This window comes from Ranitomeya variabilis, chromosome 8 (assembly GCF_051348905.1).
Source record: "Ranitomeya variabilis isolate aRanVar5 chromosome 8, aRanVar5.hap1, whole genome shotgun sequence".
Classification (NCBI taxonomy): domain Eukaryota; kingdom Metazoa; phylum Chordata; class Amphibia; order Anura; family Dendrobatidae; genus Ranitomeya; species Ranitomeya variabilis.
In genome coordinates, this window is record NC_135239.1 from 157,111,707 (window position 1) to 157,130,982 (window position 19,276).

The following is a 19,276-nucleotide window of genomic DNA, read 5'->3' on the forward strand; positions in this document are numbered from 1 at the left end:
GCAACTCTTGTAGACCGTTTGGTTCAGGCATTCCCAGCACACAGCGGCGCTGATGGTTCTCACACGAGCTGTAGGGGGCAACATGGCAGAGGTGCTAGAGGTGCACAAAGCCGAAGTGGCATTGGACAGAGGGGATTTCTCACCAGGTTGTGGAGTGATTTCGCAATGACCGCAGATACGGCAGGTACTGCTGCATCAATTTAAAGTGACAGGAGACAGCATTTGTCCAGTATGGTTACCAACTATTTTTCCGCCATTATCGATGTTCTCCCTCACAGGTCATTCCCCTTTGATTACTGGGCATCTAAACTAGACACCTGGCCCGAGTTGGCAGAATATGCATTACAGGAGCTCGCTTGCCCAGCTGCTAGTGTGCTCTCAGAAAGAGTCTTCAGTGCTGCTGGTTCAATACTGACCGAAAAAAGGACACGCCTGGCTCCCCGAAATGTTGATGATCTAACCTTCATTAACCCCTTCACCCCCAAGGGTGGTTTGCACGTTAATGACCGGGCCAATTTTTACAATTCTGACCACTGTCCCTTTATGAGGTTATAACTCTGGAACGCTTCAACGGATCTTGGCGATTCTGACATTGTTTTCTCGTGACATATCGTACTTCATGATAGTGGTAAAATTTCTTCGATATAAGTTGCGTTTATTTGTGAAAAAAACGAATATTTGGCGAAAATTTTGAAAATTTCGCAATTTTCCAACTTTTAATTTTTATGCCCTTAAATCACAGACATATGTCACGCAAAATACTTAATAAGTAACATTTACCACATGTCTACTTTACATCAGCACAATTTTGGAACCAAAATTTTTTTTTGTGACGGAGTTATAAGGGTTAAAAGTTGACCAGCAATTTCTCATTTTTACAACACCATTTTTTTTTAGGGACCACATCTCATTTGAAGTCATTTTGAGGGGTCTATATGATAGAAAATACCCAAGTGTGACACCATTCTAAAAACTGCACCCCTCAAGGTACTCAAAACCACTTTCAAGAAGTTTATTAACCCTTCAGGTGTTTCACAGGAATTTTTGGAATGTTTAAATAAAAATGAACATTTAACTTTTTTTCACACAAAATGTATTTCAGATCCAATTTGTTTTATTTTACCAAGGGTAACAGGAGAAAATAGACCCCAAAATTTGTTGTACAATTTGTCCTGAGTATGCTGATACCCCATATGTGGGGGTAATCCACTGTTTGGGCGCATGGCAGAGCTCGGAAGGAAAGGAGCGCCATTTGACTTTTCAATGCAAAATTGACTGGAATTGAGATGGGACGCCATGTTGCATTTGGAGAGCCCCTGATGTGCCTAAACATTGAAACCCCCCACAAGTGACACCATTTTGGAAAGTAGACCCCCTAAGGAACTTATCTAGATGTGTGGTGAGCACTTTGACCCAACAAGTGCTTCACAGAAGTTTATAATGCAGAGCGGTAAAAATAAAAAATCATATTTTTTCACAAAAATGATATTTTCGCCCCCAATTTTTTATTTTTCCAAGGGTAAGAGAAGAAATTGGACCCCAAAAATTGTTGTGCAATTTGTCCTGAGTACGCTGATACCCCATATGTGGGTGTAAACCATTGTTTGGGCGCAGGGCAGAGCTCGGAAGGGAAGGAGCGCCATTTGACTTTTCAATGCAAAATTGACAGGAATTGAGATGGGACGCCATGTTGCATTTGGAGAGCCCCTGATGTGCCTAAACATTGAAACCCCCCACAAGTGACACCATTTTGGAAAGTAGACCCCCTAAGGAACTTATCGAGATGTGTGGTGAGCACTTTGACCCAACAAGTGCTTCACAGAAGTTTATAATGCAGAGCCGTAAAAATAAAAAATCATATTTTTTCACAAAAATGATCTTTTCGCCCCCATTTTTTTATTTCCCCAAGGGTAAGAGAAGAAATTAGAGCACAAAAGTTGTTGTGCAATTTGTCCTGAGTACGACGATACCCCATATGTGGGGGTAAACCACTGTTTGGGCGCATAGCAGAGCTCGGAAGGGAAGGAGCGCTATTTTACTTTTCAATGCAAAATTGACTGGAATTAAGATGGGATGCCATGTTGCGTTTGCAGAGCCCCTGATGTGCCTAAACATTAAAAACCCCCACAAGTGACACCATTTTGGAAAGTAGACCCCCTAAGGAACTTATCTAGATGTGTTTTGAGAGCTTTGAACCCCCAAGTGTTTCACTACAGTTTATAACGCAGAGCCGTGAAAATAAATTCTTTTTTTTTTTCACAAAAATGATTTTTTAGCCCCCAGTTTTGTATTTTCACAAGGGTAACAGGATAAATTGGACCCCAAAATTTGTTGTCCAATTTGTCCTGAGTATGCTGATACCCGATATGTGGGGGGGAACCACTGTTTGGGCGCATGACAGAGCTCGGAAGGGAAGGAGCGCCATTTGGAATGCAGACTTAAATGGATTGGTCTGCAGGCGTCACGTTGCATTTGCAGAGCCCCTGATGTACCCAAACAGTACAAACCCCCCACAAGTGACCCCATATTGGAAACTAGACCCCCCAAGGAACTTATCTAGATGTGTTGTGAGAACTTTGAACCGCCAAGTGTTTCACTACAGTTTATAACGCAGAGCCGTGAAAATAAATTCTTTTTTTTTTTTTCACAAAAATGATTTTTTAGCCCCCAGTTTTGTATTTTCACAAGGGTAACAGGATAAATTGGACCCCAAAATTTGTTGTCCAATTTGTCCTGAGTATGCTGATACCCGATATGTGGGGGGGAACCACTGTTTGGGCGCATGACAGAGCTCGGAAGGGAAGGAGCGCCATTTGGAATGCAGACTTAAATGGATTGGTCTGCAGGCGTCACGTTGCATTTGCAGAGCCCCTGATGTACCCAAACAGTACAAACCCCCCACAAGTGACCCCATATTGGAAACTAGACCCCCCAGGAACTTATCTAGATGTGTTGTGAGAACTTTGAACCCCCAAGTGTTTCACTACAGTTTATAACGCAGAGCCGTGAAAATAAATTCTTTTTTTTTTTTTCACAAAAATGATTTTTTAGCCCCCAGTTTTGTATTTTCACAAGGGTAACAGGATAAATTGGACCCCAAAATTTGTTGTCCAATTTGTCCTGAGTATGCTGATACCCGATATGTGGGGGGGAACCACTGTTTGGGCGCATGACAGAGCTCGGAAGGGAAGGAGCGCCATTTGGAATGCAGACTTAAATGGATTGGTCTGCAGGCGTCACGTTGCATTTGCAGAGCCCCTGATGTACGCAAACAGTACAAACCCCCCACAAGTGACCCCATATCGGAAATTAGACCCCCCAAGGAACTTATCTAGATGTGTTGTGAGAACTTTGAACCCCCAAGTGTTTCACTACAGTTTACAACGCAGAGCCGTGAAAATAAAAAATCCTTTTTTTCCCACAAAACTTATTTTTTGGCCCCCAGTTTTGTATTTTCCCAAGGGTAGCAGGAGAAATTGGACCCCAAAAGATGATGTCCAATTTGTCCTGAGTACGCTGATACCCCATATGTTGGGGTAAACCCCTGTTTGGGCACACGGGAGAGCTCGGAAGGGAAGGAGCACTGTTTTCCTTTTTCAACGCAGAATTGGCTGGAATTCAGATCAGATGCCATATCCCGTTTGGAAAGCCCCTGATGTGCCCGAACAGTGGAAACCCCCCAATTATAACTGAAACCCTAATCCAAACACACCCCTTACCCTAATCCCAACATTAACCCTAACCACTCCTCTAACCCAGACACACCCAACCCTATTCCCAACCGTAAATGTAATCCAAACCCTAACCTTATCTTTAGCCCCAACCCTAACTGTAGCCCCAACCCTAGCCCCAACCCTAGCCCTAACCCTAGCAATAACCCTAGCCCTAACTCTAGTCCTAACTCTAGCCCTAACCCTAACCCTAAAGGGAAAATGGAAATAAATACATTTTTTAATTTTTTTATTTTTCCCTAACTAAGGGGGTGATGAAGGGGGGTTTGATTTACTTTCATAGCGGGTTTTTTAGCGGATGTTTATGATTGGCAGCCGTCACACACTGAAAGACGCTTTTCATTGCAAAAAATATTTTTTGCGTTACCACATTTTGAGAGCTGTAATTTTTCCATATTTGAGTCCACAGAGTCATGTGAGGTCTTGTTTTTTGCGGGATGCGTTGACGTTTTTATTGGTAACATTTTCGGACACGTGACATTTTTTGATCGCTTTTTATTCCGATTTTTGTGAGGCAGAGTGATCAAAAACCAGCTATTCATGAATTTCTTTTTGGGGAGGCGTTTATACCGTTCCGCGTTTGGTAAAATTGATAAAGCAGTTTTATTCGTCGGGTCAGTACGATTACAGCGATATCTCATTTATATCATTTTTTTAATGTTTTGGCGCTTTTATACGATAAAAACTATTTTATAGAAAAAATAATTATTTTGGTATCGCTTTATTCTCAGGACTATAACTTTTTTATTTTTTTGCTGATGATGCTGTATGGCAGCTCGTTTTTTGCGGGACAAGATGACGTTTTCAACGGTACCATGGTTATTTATATCAGTCTTTTTCATCGCGTGTTATTCCACTTTTTGTTCGGCGGTATGATAATAAAGCGTTGTTTTTTGCCTCGTTTTTTTTTTTTTTTTCTTACGGTGTTTACTGAAGGGGTTAACTAGTGGGACAGTTTTATAGGTCGGGTCGTTACGGACGCGGCGATACTAAATATGTGTACTTTTATTGTTTTTTTTATTTTATTTAGATAAAGAAATGTATTTATGGGAATAATATATTTTTTTTTTTTTCATTATTTTGGAATATTTTTTTTTTTTATTTTTTTTTTACACATTTGGAAAAAATTTTTTTTACTGTTTTACTTTGCCCCAGGGGGGGACAATACAGATCGGTGATCTGCCAGTTTGCATAGCACTCTGACAGATCACCGATCTGAGAGAAGTGCAGGCTGCTTCACAGTGCCTGCTCTGAGCAGGCTTCTGTGAAGCCACCTCCCTCCCTGCAGGACCCGGATCCGCGGCCATCTTGGATCCGGGTCTGGAGCAGGCAGGGAGGGAGGTAAGACCCTCGCAGCAACGCGATCACATCGCGTTGCTGCGGGGGGCTCAGGGAAGACCGCAGGGAGCCCCCTCCCTGCGCGATGCTTCCCTGCACCGCCGGCACATCGCGATCATGTTTGATCGCGGTGTGCCGGGGGTTAATGTGCCGGGGGCGGTCCGTGACCGCTCCTGGCACATAGTGCCGGATGTCAGCTGCGATATGCAGCTGACACCCGGCCGCGATCGGCCGCGCTCCCCCCGTGAGCGCGGCCGATCGCGTATGACGTACTATTCCGTCCTTGGGAAGTAGGGCCCACCCCACATGGACGGAATAGTACGTCTAATGACAGAAAGGGGTTAAAATTAACCAATCATGGATTTCAAATTATTTTGCCCCACCTTCCCCTGCTGACACGTAGCTTGCCTGAAAAATATCTTGCTTTTGGCCTCCTCTTACTGACTTCTCCAATTCCTCCATTTGCAGGTGCCGAATGTCCACCATAGGCCATTTGTATACCTCCCTAAATGGGAGCCCCCACAGGGCCGTCGTCACAACGTGGCGCAAGCACCCGTGCGAGTGCCGTTTGCCTGGACAGGTGGGTGTGCCCACTCTTGGGCCACGGCACTGGCACAGGGTCGCTCATAGTACAATGAAGTGTCTCTAACGGTGGTGGTGCACAACCAACGTCAGACACACCGTCGTAATATGAGGGGCCCTGGGCCAGTACCGCCGCCCACGAGAGAGTGTTCCCCCCCAGCTCGAACTGTGCTCTACCACTTGAAAAACTTACCTCTCCCTGCCCCACCACTGTGTAGTCTGTGCTGTTAAATCCTTAAATGGCACTGCCATAACAAATTTGTTGCAATGATAGATGATAGTAAAAATATACATGGGCCCTGGCCTCCATTTAGACCCCTTAATACTTTGCGCCAAATACCCCTGTCTGCAACTCTGCAGAGGAGCCCACCCCTGTGCCTCGCTATGCCACCAGTTTATTTATGACCAATTCCTTGGCTGACATTTAGCCCACTTTAGTATTTTGGCCTACTAACTGTGTCAGCCACTTCTAACAGTTGTCCTCCGCTGAACAAAGCTATGCCACCTCTGTACTCCTGTTACCAATTGTGAACTGCATGTAGCCTACTTACTTATTTGTGCCTAGTAACTGTGTCAGCCTCTCATAACAGTTGTCCTCCCACGCTGAAACAAGCTAGGCCGCCTGCTTAGTCCTGCTAGCAGTTTTGAACTGCATTTAGACACCTTTTCTTAGGTTAGGCCTCTGTCTGTCTGTCTGTCGGCGCCACACATTACAACTGTCCCCCCGCCTGAAACAAGCTAGGCCGCCTGGTTAGTCCTGCTAGCAGTTTTGAACTGCATTTAGACACCTTTTTTTAGGTTGGGCCTCTGTCTGTCGGCGCCACACATTACAACTGTCCCCCCCCTGAAACAAGCTAGGCCGCCTGTGTACTCCTCTTACCAATGTAGAACAGCATTTAGCCTACTTATTTATTTTGTCCTAGTAACTGTGTCAGACTCTCACAACAGTTGTCCTCCACCGCTGAACCCAGCAAGGCCGCCTGTGTACTCCTCTTACCAATTGTGAACTGCATATATCGTTCTTTTTCATTTTACGCCTACTCAGTGTGTCAGAGCCACTAATTACACTTGTCCTCCTCCGCTGAACCACGCTATGCCGACTGTGTACTCCTATTACAAATTTTGAACTGCAGTTAGCCTCCTTTTTTAATTGTAGGCCTACTCTGTCTGTCTGAGCCACTTATTACAGTTGTCCTCCGCTGAACAAAGCTATGCCGCCTGTATACTCCACTAACCAATTTTGAACTGCATTTTGCCTACTTTCTTATTTATGCCTACTAACTGTGTCTGCCTTCCATTACAGTTGTCCTCCACTCAACAAAGCTGAGCCTCAGTTTTCATCCGATGTCAGATATTAAACTGCATTTGGCCTACTTGTTTGGTTGGGCCTACTAACGGTGTCTGCCGCTTCTTGCTTGTCTCCTCCACTGAACAAAGCTGAGCTTCAATCTTCAGGCTTTTGGCCTATATCAGATATTAAACTGCATTTGGCCTTCTTGTTTGGTTGGGCCCTAGTAACGGTGTCTGACGCTCCTTGCTTGTGTCCTCCACTGAACAAAGCTGAGCTTCAATCTTCAGGCTTTCGGCCTATATCAGATATTAAACTGCATTTGGCCTACTTGTTTGGTTGGGCCCTAGTAACGGTGTCTGCCGCTCCTTGCTTGTCTCCTCCACTGAACAAAGCTGAGCTTCAATCTTCAGGCTTTCGGCCTATAGGAAATTTTAAACTGCATTTGGCCTACTTGTTTGGTTGGGCCCTAGTAACGTTGTCTGACGCTCCTTGCTTGTGTCCTCCACTGAACAAAGCTGAGCTTCAATCTTCAGGCTTTCGGCCTATAGGAAATTTTAAACTGCATTTGGCCTACTTGTTTGGTTGGGCCCTAGTAACAGTGTCTGCTGCTCCTTGCTTGTCTCCTCCACTGAACAAAGCTGAGCTTCAATCTTCAGGCTTTCGGCCTGTAGGAAATTTTAAACTGCATTTGGCCTACTTGTTTGGTTGGGCCCTAGTAACGGAGTCTGCCGCTCCTTGCTTGTCTCCTCCACTGAACAAAGCTGAGCTTCAATCTTCAGGCTTTTGGCCTATAGGAAATTTTAAACGGCATTTGGCTTACTTGTTTGGTTGGGCCTACTAACGGTGTCTGCCGCTCCTTGCTTGTCTCCTCCACTGAACAAAGCTGAGCTTCAATCTTCAGGCTTTTGGCCTATATCAGATATTAAACTGCATTTGGCCTTCTTGTTTGGTTGGGCCCTAGTAACGGTGTCTGACGCTCCTTGCTTGTGTCCTCCACTGAACAAAGCTGAGCTTCAATCTTCAGGCTTTCGGCCTATATCAGATATTAAACTGCATTTGGCCTACTTGTTTGGTTGGGCCCTAGTAACGGAGTCTGCCGCTCCTTGCTTGTCTCCTCCACTGAACAAAGCTGAGCTTCAATCTTCAGGCTTTCGGCCTATAGGAAATTTTAAACGGCATTTGGCTTACTTGTTTGGTTGGGCCTACTAACGGTGTCTGCCGCTGCTTGTGTTCTCCTCCACTGAACAAAGCTGAGCTTCAATCTTCAGGCTTTCGCCCTATATCAGATATTAAACGGCATTTGGCCTACTAGTTTGGTTGGGCCCTACTAATGGTGTCTGCCGCTCCTTGCTTGTCTCCTCCACTGAACAAAGCTGAGCTTCAATCTTCAGGCTTATGGCCTATAGGAAATTTTAAACTGCATTTGGCCTACTTGTTTGGTTGGGCCCTAGTAACGGTGTCTGCCGCTCCTTGCTTGTCTCCTCCACTGAATATAGCTGAGCTTCAATTTTCAGGCTTTCGGCCTATATCAGATATTAACTTGCATTTGGCCTACTTGTTTGGTTGGGCCTACTAACGGTGTCTGCCGCTGCTTGGTGTTCTCCTCCAATGAACAAAGCAGTGCCGCCTGTTTACTCCTGTTACCAATTTTGAACTGCATTTAGCCTACTTTATTCTTTGGGACTATATCTGTGTTTCCTCCTCATCCTGCCCATTGCCCAGCCACTGCTAGATGAGTCTGCTGGTACATTGACCCAGACCACTACATTCCCCTTGCACTCTACACAGCCAGAATCTGACCCTGCTGAAAGTCAGGTTCCGCTTCCCGCATACTATACCACCTTACACGGGGACAAAGAGGAAGGTGCAGATGAAAGTGCAGGTTCCTTCATCAGGTGGGGGAGCATACTCGTTGGCGACGTCACTGGCACAGGGCTGTTGTGAATTCTGTTGTGGGTTCTGCTCTTGGGCTCCCTCCGGTGGTTATAAGTGGTAGTGCTGCTGTTTGTCCTTCACAACAGTCATCAGCTGCTTCCACTTTGGACGGGGCTATTTAGTCTGGCTTCTTCCTTTAGTGAGTGCCAGTTGTCCATTGTTTTCTAGGGATCCACATCTCTGCTTGGTTTCTCCTTCTGGATTGTCCAAATAATCAAAGATAAGTCCTGGCTCTGTTTTTGCAGTCCACATGCGGTGGACTTAATAGTTCTGTGAATTGCTATGTTTTTTCTTGTCCAGCTTTGTCTGTGTTAAGATTTACTCAGCCAAGTTGGAAGCTCTGGAGTCACAGAGTTACCCTCCATGCCTTTAGTTAGGTGTGGAGGTTTTTGTATTCTCTGTGGTGGATTTTGTAGTATTTTTTATACTGACCGCACAGTACTCTTTCCTGTCTTTTCTTTCTAGGTAGCGTGGCCTCCTTTGCTAAATTCTGTTTTCAGTCTGCGTTTGTAATTTCCCTCTCCTCTCACGGTCAATATTTGTGGGGGGCTGCCTTTCCTTTGGGTATTTTCTCTGAGGCAAGATAGTATTCCTGTTTCTTTCTTTAGGTGTAATTAGTCCTCCGGCCGTGACGAGGTGTCTAGGGAGTGACAGGAACATCCCACGGCTACTTCTAGTTGATGTGTTAAGTTCAGGGTTTGCGGTCAGTATAGAGGCCACCTACTCCAGAGCTCGTCCATGCTGCTCCTAGGCCACCAGTTCATAACACAGGGCCCCTCATAGTACGCAAAAATGTCTCTGCCGGTGGGAGGCGCCCCCGCCGTCAAACACACCGCCGTACTTTGAGGGGCCCTGTGCCAGTGCCAATGCAAACAAGTGGGTCCCCCCTGCTTGCTCGGGATCACAGCACTTGCAAAGTTTTAATACTTACCTCTCCCGGCTCCACCGCCGTGACGTAGTCCGTGTTTCCTGGGCCCACAAAAAACTTGAGCCAGCCCTACCCCCCTCCCCACAACTTTAGCCAAATGACCCCCAATTTTCAATGCCTAACTATTATTATAAGGTAAATTAAGATTCACAAGCTTAAGTGACAAGAATTGATGTTTTTGACATTAAAATGGGCACTGTTGGTGTTTTCCTGTCCTCCACTTACATTGGGTTTCGTGTTTCGTTCGATCCCCGACTTTTCGCGATAATCGGCCGATTTCACTCGACCCGACTTTTGACAAAGTCGGGTTTCGCGAAGCCCGACTCGATCCTAAAAAAGTAAAAGTCGCTCAACCCTAGTCAGCGGCAAGCAGACGTCTCTGGGACTAAGTTCTGCTTTTCCCCTTCTGAGTATGCCCAGGGTATGTCCTCTCATTGGAGGTCGGGGTCACATGCTCAGGTACTACAGCAGCTCCCATTGGTCCTCTAGGAAGGTCCTGAAGTGGCTCAGGTACTGTAGCAGACCCCATTGGTCTTCTTGTCTTAAGTGACTCTGTGAAGTAACAGAGTTCACTTATACCGCCATATAGTACCGTCAGTTACTAGCAGCGGGTTTTTCTCCTGCACGGTGGACCCCGGGTTGCGAACGCACCTATTACTCTTCAAATATATATTTGGTGCATTCTGCCAAACCCTAACACTGTCACTGGTGATCACTGTATTACCTGTACACTGACACTATATACAGAGCTCCTTTGTATGTCCCTGGTGACCACTGTATTACCTGTACACTATACACTATATACAGAGCTCCTGTGTATAATGTCACTGGTGATCACTGAGCTTTCTGTACACTAACATTATATACAGAGCTCCTATATGTAATATCACTGGTGATTCAGTGTGTTACCTGTAAATTGACACTATACACTGTAAACTATATACAGAGCTCCTGTGTATAATGTCACTGGTTATCACTGTATTATCTGTACACTGACACTATATACAGAGCTCCTGTGTATAATGTCACTGGTGATCACTGTATTATCTGTACACTGACACTATATACAGAGCTCCTCTGTATAATGTCACTGGTGATCACTGTATTATCTGTACACTGACACTATATACAGAGCTCCTGTGTATAATGTCACTGGTGATCATTGTATTATCTGTACACTGACACTATATACAGAGCTCCTCTGTATAATGTCACTGGTGATCGCTGCATTACCTGTACACTGACACTATATACAGAGCTCCTGTGTATAATTTCACTGGTGATTCCTGTATTACCTGTACACTGACACTATATACAGAGCTCCTGTGTATAATGTCACTGGTGATTCCTGTATTACCTGTACAGTGAAACTATATACAGAGCTCTTGTGTATAATGTCACTGGTGATCATTGTATTGGGGCAGGTTCATGGGGCAGGATGGAGACAGATGGGGCAGGATCATGGGGCAGGATGGAGATAGATGGGGCAGGATGGAGACAGATGGGGCAGGATCATGGGGCAGGATGGAGACAGATGGGGCAGGTTCATGGGGCAGGATGGAGACAGATGGGGCAGGATGGAGACAGATGGGGCAGGATCATGGGGCAGGATGGAGACAGATGGGGCAGGATCATGGGTCAGGATGGAGACGCATGGTGCAGGATGGATACAATGGAGACAGATGGGGCAGGTTCATGTGGCAGGATGGAGACAAATGGGGCAGGATCATGGGGCAGGATCATGGGGCAGGATGGAGACAGATGGGGCAGTATGGAGACACATGGTGCAGGATCATGGGTCAGGATGGAGACACATGGTGCAGGATGGATACAATGGAGACAGATGGGGCAGGATCATGGGACAAATGGAGCAGGATCACGGGACATCACATGGGGCAGAATGGATACTGATGAGGGCAGGATGGGAGAACATATGGGGCCAGGATGGGAGAACATATAGCTGGAGCCAGGAATGAGACACACGGAGGCCAGGATGGGGAATATTATTACCATAGGGGCTAATTAAGGGATATTATTACTGCAGTCATGTAGTTATTTTATTTTTTGAGGATACTGCTTTAAATGTGGGGCGGTCCTGTTACTGTGCAGAGCGACACTATGTCACCTTTTTTCTTCATCTGTTGTAGTGTAGAAGTTGGGAAAAAAATTAAGTAATGTGTTCTGCAAGCGGTGCTCTAGATAACTGTGTTATTTCCTGCAGAGATGAGCTCTGGCTGGAAGGAGTGATGGCAGTCTGTGCTGGATAAAGATGAAAAGCAAAGATGAAGGGCTTCACCTAGAGATGTCACTGGTGAGTCAGTGTGCTACCTGTCCACTGACACTATACACTGTATGCTATATACAGCGGTCCTGTGTACAATGTCACCAGTGATCACTGTATTACCTTTACACTGACACTATATACAGAGCTCCTGTGTATAATGTCATTGATCACTGTATAACCTGTACAATATACACAGCACTCATGTGTATAATGTCACAGTTGATCATTGTATTACCTGTACACTGATATTGTATACAGATCTCCTGTGTATAATGTCACTGGTGATCACTGTATTACCTGTACACTGTATACAGAGCTCCTGTGCATAATGTCACCGGTAATCATTGTATTACCTGTACACAGACACAGCATACTAAGTACAGATCTCCTGACTATAATGTCACTTATGGTGATATTAGTATTTTTTTAAATTAATAATCAGTATTGTAGTATTCAGTCACTATGTGGTGGTAATATGTTGTCCGGCCATGGTGTGGCGGTATTTGATCCTTGTATGTGCAGTTATTTGGCCACTATGTGATGGTAATATGTGGTCTGGTCATGGTGTGGTAGTATTTGTTCCTTGTATGTGATATTATAGGTCATTATGTGGTGGTAATATGGTGTCTGGTCATGGTGCGGTGGTATTTGTCCCTTGCATGTGATATTATTGGTCATTTTAAAAGTTTAAAAATAAATACAAATATATCTAAATTGTATTGGATATTTTAACAAATGATTAATAGGATAGAGTAGTGCTCGGCCAAAAGAGTCTGCCTTGTCATGGTGGTGGCTTAAAAAAATCTATTGGCCAAATCAAAAGTTGCTGGCTGTATCTGTGATCTGGTGATGGGAACTGTTAATGTGTGATTGGTGAGAAGTGCAGTTTTTCCAAGAGAGAGCGGTGGGGTTGTCGACAGTTCGAAGGGTGCTGTCAGGACTCTGAACATTATGATTACCTTTTGTGCATTACTGCCCTTTTCCAAGATGGCGTCTTTGTTCTCATGTGCACTGTGTCTTCCTGCTATATAACTCCACCCCAGCCTTTAGTCTGTGCTAGAGTATTCTGCCTTGCATCCAGCTCCTGATGACTCCCTGGCTTTGCACCTGCACCTGCTCCTCTGAACCTGTGTGGAGATCCTGCTACTCAGCTCTGAGTTTCTGCTGCATACATCGGTTTCCAGTAATCCTCCAGCTGGCTGCTTGTGTTTGTTTCCATCTGCATTTGCTGGACATGTAAGCTGTTGCTGCTCTGCTTAAACCTGAGACTTTTACCTAGGCCTCCCTGATTGTGCTAAGATATTATTTGAACTGCCTTATAAGCATATCTATCTGTGTTTGGACTACCAAGGACTTATTCGTGTCAAGTGTCCTCAAGAATAATTGTGCTTCATAGACTTTCTGCGTGATTGCATTTTCCTCTGAAGCTTCCTATAGACTGTTAAGCTGCGTTTAATATTTACACCAAGGGTTGTGGACTTGAGTTTCTCTCTGCACCTGTTTGAATCACCGTGTGATAATATAGACTTTACCACTTATAAAACTGTGTCCTGTAGTTGTCTTGTTCCATGCAAAGAGTCTCCTGAGTTATCCCTTATAATCATTACAGGATACTCTAGCCTCAAAAGAGGAGACTGCTGGAACAATGACTGCAGAAAGCAGACTAGAGCAGGTGTTCTCCATAATTAGATCACTGCAGAAAGATGTGGAAGGTCTGCAAAAGAAGTTTGGAAGCTTTGAACACAATCAACAAGTGTTTGGACAAACTTTGCAAGACTTAAGCACCCGCATGGCAGCCCAGGAAAACAAACTTGCTGGCATAGAGTCCCAGTATGGACGGGCTTTTCAGGACATAAGCATGCAAATGGCTGCACAAGCGACTTTACCATCTGGGCAACCGCCACCAGCTAGCCCACCTAAGTTGCCCCCATTCAGATTTAATAGTGATTGCGACAAATTTCGTGGCTTTGTGAATCAATGTATGCTATACTTTTATGTGCATGCTGACCGTTTTCCTAATGATAGATCCAAAGTATTGTGTGTAATAATGCTGCTGACCGCACGAGCGCTCGCCTGGGCAAATCCGATGATTGAGTCTCGTGACCCACGGTTAAATAATTTGGACAATTTTTTGGCCCCTATGGCATTAATGTTTGATGACCCTAATCGCCGTAAAACCGCTGAATCTGCTTTAGTGTCTTTACGCCAGGCTAAACGTTCTGTTATTGAGTATGCTACTGAATTCAGGAAATTAGCGGTAGATACTAGTTGGGACAGTTATGCACAATTACCTATTTTTAAAAGGGGTCTGGCTAGCATTGTAAAGGATGAATTAGCTTGCTCTGAATCACCACAAGAGCTAGAAACATTTATTCTGCATTGTGTGCGCATTGACATTCGCCTTACTGAGCGTAGGCAGGAGAAGTTTGCTGCATATAACCGTATTTCTAACTTTTCCCTTCCTTCCAAAGAGCCTGCAGGTAAAACATCTCAAGAGGTAGAGGAGGTGCCCATGCAAATTGATTCTGTTCAGAGGAGCGAGAGTAATTAGCGCCGAGAGCATCGCCTTCGAGAAAGTGTATGTTTCTACTGCGGCCAGTCCGACCACTTTCTAATCAACTGTCCCAAGTGTCCCAAGCGGCCTATCAAGGTGCTAGCAGCAGTAGGGGAGTATGACAACTATGATGATGAATCTGACATCTCTGAATGTAGCCTGTCTTTAAACGCTGTATTCCATTCACTTTCTATGACTTCACCAGCCAAGGAGCTAAATGAAAAGAACTCTCACTGTTCTCTCCCAATTAAGATCCTGTGTACAGGACAGTGGATTTCCAGTGCAGCTATGATTGACTCTGGTGCAGGTGGCAATTTTATGGATATCGCATTTGCCAAGGAACATGGTATTGAAATTCAGCAAAGAGCCTCTCCAATTACCATGGAAACAGTGGATGGGTCACCTTTAATCTCCGGGCCTGTGGATCAGGAGACCGCACCCCTTGAGATTTTGTTGGAGCCTAATCATCAAGAACAACTCTCTTTCTTGTTAATTTCTTCTCCTCATTTTCCTGTGATTTTAGGCATCCCTTGGCTGCGTTCTCAGAATCCAACTATCAACTGGGAGACCAAGGAGATTATCTTTCCAACAAGGAGCAACTCAGCATTAACTGAAGCTGTCCCCGAGTCCACAGCTACGGAACCACCGGTACAGGTATTTACTTTACCTTCAGCATATAAAGAGTTCTCTGACATCTGTGACAAGAAGAATGCAGATCAGCTTCCTCCACACAGGCATTATGACTGTCCCATTGAGTTGCTTCCTGGGGCAGCTATTCCTTTTGGTAACGTATATCCTTTGGCGGCACCTGAGCTTCAAGCCTTAAAGGAGTATATTGATGAAAATCTGGCCAAAGGCTTCATACGTCCTTTGTCTTCTCCAGCAGGGGCACCTATATTTTTTTGTAAAGAAGAAGGATGGGTCCCTGAGACCCTGTTTGGACTATCGAGAGCTCAATAAGGTAACCGTACGGAATCATTTCCCTTTGCCTTTGATTCCCGAATTACTGGAAAGAGTCCGTCATGCTAAGGTGTTCTCTAAACTGGATCTTCGTGGGGCTTATAATTTGGTGCGTATTCGTCCAGGGGATGAGTGGAAGACAGCATTCCGATGCCGGTATGGACACTGTGAATATCTCGTGATGCCCTTCGGACTTTGTAATGCCCCTGCAACATTTCAACACCTTGCTAATGACATTTTCAGAGATTTGTTGGACCAGTTTGTGGTGATCTATTTGGACGATATTCTAATCTTTTCTGACTTTCTACAGGAACATGAAGAACATGTCAAAGCTGTTTTAAGACGTCTGAAAGAGAACCATCTGTATATCAAGCCGGAGAAATGCGAGTTCCATCGTTCTGAGATAAAGTTCTTAGGTTATATCATCTCTCCCAAGGGGCTGAACATGGAATCTGGTAAGATTTAGGCTATCCTTGACTGGCCGGTACCCAAGAACGTTAAGGAGGTCCAACGTTTTATTGGTTTTGCAAATTTCTACAGACGCTTCATTCGAAATTTTTCTGATATTGTCCGTCCCATTACTTCCTTGACAAAGAAGGAAAAGCCCTTTAAGTGGTCATCACAGGCTCAAGAAGCTTTTGATCGGCTTAAGATATGTTTCACCTCAGCACCGCTGTTGATACACCCAGATCCAACACTTTCTTTTATTGTGGAGGTGGACGCTTTTGATAATGCCTTGGGGGCTATTCTCTCCCAAAGATCTGGAGAGAAGGGTCTGCCACATCCTTGTGCTTTCTTTTCCCGTAGACTAACCTCAGCAGAGAAGAGTTACGATGTGGGAGACAAGGAATTGCTGGCTATTATTGCGGCTTTCAAGGAATGGAGGCATCATCTGCAAGGAGCTGCACAACAGATCGTAGTGCTTACTGACCATCGCAATCTAGAGTTCCTCAGATCCGCTAGATGTCTTTCTCTTCATCAGGCTCGTTGGAATTTATTTTTAAATCAATTTAAATTTGTTATCTTGTACCGTCCAGGTTCTCGTAATGGGAAGGCTGATGCTTTATCCCGAATCCATGCTGCGGATTCTGTACCTGGAGCCCCATCCAAGACCATTCTATCTGATGCCAATTTCATCGGCGTTATCCACAATCAGGACTTGTGGAAGAAGTGCAGGGAGGCTTATGACAGTGATGTATTTCTGGCCAACCCACCTGTTGATATTAATCTTGTGTTTAAGGGTGGCATGTGGTTCAGAGATCGACGTATCTACGTCCCTGAGGTCGTCCGTCTGCAGATCCTCAAGTTGGTACATGACTCCAAGTTGGCTGGTCACAGGGGGGTCCAGAAGACACAAGAGTTCCTAAGCTGATTTTTCTGGTGGCCAACTTGCCTGAAGGATACTAAGGACTATGTTCTCTCTTGCGAGGTATGTGCTCATTACAAGACTCCTCGTGTGGCACCTACGGGTCTCCTGCAACCATTACCTGTTCCGTCCTGACCTTTGGGGTCTATATCAATGGACTTTATTGTGGAGCTGCCTACTTCGGGGGGCATGAATACGATCATGGTAGTAGTTGATCGCCTGACTAAAGCCGCTCATTTTGTTCCATGCACCGGCCTCCCCTCAGCTAAGGATACAGTGAACTTGGTTATTCAGAATGTTTTCCGGCCACATGGGGTCCCAGATGAGATCATCTCTGACCGTGGCGTACAGTTCACTTCAAGATTCTGGAAGGGGTTTTGCTCTGCACTCAATATTAATGTCTGTCTCTCTTCCGCTTACCATCCCGACAAATGTTCAGACTGAGCGTACCAACCAGACGTTGGAACAATATCTAAGATGCTATGTTAGCCATCTCCAGGATGATTGGTTGGAATTACTGCCGTTAGCTGAATTTTCATGTAATAATTCTCAGAGCGCCTCCACTAAGTTCACTCCTTTCTTTGCCAATCTGGGTTATCATCCATGTATCTTACCTAGGTCTCCGATTAATTCTCCTGTTCCAGCAGTTGAGGAAAGGCTGACTGAGATGAGGCAAAATCTGGAGGTTCTGAAGGAATCCCTGACCACGGCTCAAGAACGTTATAAGAGATCGGCTGATAGATTCGGTAAACCTGCACCCATGTTCAAGGTAGGAGATTCCGTGTGGTTAGCAACTAAGAATCTGAAGTTAAACGTTCCTTCACAAAAACTTAAAAAAGAAAAAAGACAAGGCGCCCCCAATGTGTCACACTGTTTAAAAAACACACATACAATCCTTTGTAGGGAATGTGCTCACCTATTGAAGTTGTGAAACTGGGTCACAACTCCCAAGAAGGCATAATCGTAGCAGCAGGTCTCCACAAGAATCCAAAAGGATGCTGGAGGTAATAGTCTTAGGCGAACTGAAGACCGCGCACACGAGGTAGATTTAGGGTGGTTTATTGAAGCCTACGCGTTTCAAGAGCTATCTTGCTCTCTTCTTCAGGGCATATCATATTGATATGCCCTGAAGAAGAGAGCAAGATAGCTCTTGAAACGCGTAGGCTTCAATAAACCACCCTAAATCTACCTCGTGTGCGCGGTCTTCAGTTCGCCTAAGACTATTCACAAAAACTTGGACAGAAATTCATTTGCCCTTTCAGGATCAACGGTATTGTGAGCTCTGTGGCCTGCCGTCTGAAGCTGCCTACGACTATGAAGGTACACCCAGTTTTTCATGTATCTTTACTAAAGCCTGTATCTTCTAATACCTTCCAGGGACGTGTTGTACCACCTCCGCAGCTTGTGGTGATTGATGGGCAAGAACAATTTGTGGTGGAGGAAATTATTGATTCCAGGATTCGCTGGAATCGGCTCCAATATCTTATAAGATGGCAGGGATATCCCCCTGAGGAAGACTCTTGGGAACCTGTGGAAAACATCAATGCCCAACAGAAGATCTCTCGTTTTCATCAAAGATTCCCTGAGAAACCAGGTCCAGGATCGTCCTGAGGCCACTTCTAAGGAGGGAGTAATGTCAGGACTCTGAACATTTTGATTACCTTTTGTGCATTACTGCCCTTTTCCAAGATGGCATCTTTGGTCTCATGTGCACTGTGTCTTCCTGCTATATAACTCCACCCCAGCCTTTAGTCTGTGCTAGAGTATTCTGCCTTGCATCCAGCTCCTGATGACTCCCTGGCTTTGCACCTGCACCTGCACCTGCTCCTGTGAACCTGTGTGGAGATCCTGCTACTCAGCTCTGAGTTTTTGCTGCATACATTGGTTTCCAGTAATCCTCCATCTGGTTGCTTGTGTTTGTTTCCATCTGCATTTGCTGGACATGTAAGCTGTTGCTGCTCTGCTTAAACCTGAGACTTTTACCCAGGCCTCCCTGGTTGTGCTAAGATATTATTTGAACTGCCTTATAAGCATATCTATCTGTGTTTGGACTACCAAGGACTTATTCGTGTCAAGTGTCCTCAAGAATAATTGTGCTTCACAGACTTTCTGCGTGATTGCATTTTCCTCTGAAGTTTCCTATAGACTGCTGAGCTGCGTTTATTATTTGCACCAAGTGTTGTGGACTTGAGTTTCTCTCTGCACCTGTTTGAATCACCGTGTGATAATATAGACTTTACCACTTATAAAACTGTGTCCTGTAGTTGTCTTGTTCCATGCAAAGAGTCTCCTGAGTTATCCCTTTTA